Raw genomic sequence first — 2,227 nt, forward strand, 5'->3', positions numbered from 1 at the left:
ACTAACTAACTAACTAACTAACTAACTAACTAACTAACTAACTAACTAACTAACTAACTAACTAACTAACTAAAATAAGCCTGACCCCTCAAAAAGTCCCCTCTTGCTTTGTTTTCTACACATGTTTGGTTGTGTTGCAAAGTAACAGCAAAACGTAGCAGCAGGCCACTTWGAATGATTGCTAGAAAATAATGACTGTTGTATTATTACACTGACTAGATTACCAAGGTTAGGCTGGTAATTAAATGTTTGGAAGGTTCTGTTGGCACCAGTGACAACRAATTCTCACTGGATTACCGTCCTAATAACCACAAACTGAAAGCTCATAAAGGACACACTAATCTACACTGAAAGTATTTGCAGCAGGCCACGTGAATTTAAAAGGAGGTGTAAACAAACAAAACTGTGCTCCCGTGTCAGTACTGTTTCAGGCACTATCTCTTGTGACTTGTTTRTGTGCTCTAACTTTGGTAGTATACCATCATGATAGAGTGTGTGATTTTGACCCGGTTGCTGTGTTTGAACAGGAAATTCACTCTATGTCTCACGCACGCACTCTTAGAGGACGCACTACAATTTTTCAGGACCAATCCAATAAGTGTGGCGGCTGGGTTAGAGGCGACAACATCTGTAATGTGAGGCCCGGAGGACAAGAGTAATGATAGTACGGTAAATAAGCTCTCAGTGACAGCATAGATTACTACCAATAAAATTTGGCAATTCTAATATTTTCTTTTTCGAAGGAAAAAAAATACATAAACGATTAAAAATGTCTTAAACATCAAACATTCAAGTTTGTTAAAACAAAATCTGACTTGGATACAATAAAGATGTGCAAAAAATAGAACTACAACGCCACCATTCTTTACAAATTGTGCAGAAATGCTTCTTCAGGGAACACATTTACACGCACAAAATTACTGCTGACCTAACCCACCAAGAAGCATTAATTGAATGTCATGGGTCATTACATTGGAGCGCCTGTGTACTGGAGATTGAATTAGTCGGATACACTGACACAGAGCATGATCGGAGGGAAGACAGACCAACAGGAAATAAGGGGACGAGAGGTGGGCGGATGGGAGAAGAAAGCAGTGAAAACGAAGCAGACAAGGGAGTGGCAGCTGTACTTGTATCTCATCTATGCAGAGCTTCTCCAGATTGCCGCCCCTCCTCATCATTTTGAACACCGGTTTTATAAATGCACATGAATGCATTAGATTTTCTTAAATTATGTATTGTGCCCAGGCAGCAGCTTTAAACCTGAGTGTTTATCAGTGGTGTGAAAGAGGGGGAGAAGAACTGCAAGCAGCTGCAGATGAGAGAGGAACAAGCAAGTYGAGCAACAATAACGCAGGTCTCTCTGACTGTTATCACGTCCGCCCCCACTGACATGGCACTAGTTATCTCTGTTTATATTCACACAACCCTGAGAAAGTAAGCAGCACTGTCCAGCCTAGCATGCCAACTCTTAGCCAACAAAACCGAGCCATGTGCAGACCAACACACGGGTCCAGATAAAAGCATGAAGATACTAAATACATCTGCTGAACGTCTGCTGTCATAAGATTGCCAGAGTCATTTCTGCAAGGAGAAAGGTGACAACTTATGCAAGAATCAAATATGACTTTACAACTTAAGTAAGTTTAAGTTTTTTACATGCGATAAAAAAAAAAGATCTATATACAATAAAAAACACACAAGTCATAAATAAAAGGGAACRCAGAAAACAAAACAACACAACATTTCCTATTGCATCTGCTCCTTTTTTCCCCCAAAAAACACATTCTAACAATAATACTATTATAATTTACGGAGTCAAGCTTTGAAATAAAGCTTTGGATAAAGCGTGTATCAGTATCAGATCCTTCCAGTTTTACGTGAACAATTTACATCAATAGATATAACATAGTATATATATTTTTAATAAACTAGCTTTTATCATCTTTTTAACAAAGGTCAAGTAAAAGTAAAAATACCTTGACAGAAATTGACTTTAGTAAAAATTTATTTTATTGGTAAGATAAGTTTTTAAGTAAAAGCCATAAAACTGCTCACAATAATCAAGAAAGTAAAAGTACTTTTACACACACTCTAAGAAATGAAGTGTTGAATTTACTTAGGTAACCAAACTGGTTCCACTAAACCAAGTTGAGTAAATTGCTTTACATTTCCTCAATTCAGTTTAGTCGAGTTGCTGTAACTTGGTTAAATAAATTCAACACTT

This window comes from Austrofundulus limnaeus, unplaced genomic scaffold, assembly GCF_001266775.1.
Source record: "Austrofundulus limnaeus strain Quisiro unplaced genomic scaffold, Austrofundulus_limnaeus-1.0 Scaffold113, whole genome shotgun sequence".
Taxonomy (NCBI): Eukaryota; Metazoa; Chordata; class Actinopteri; order Cyprinodontiformes; family Rivulidae; genus Austrofundulus; species Austrofundulus limnaeus.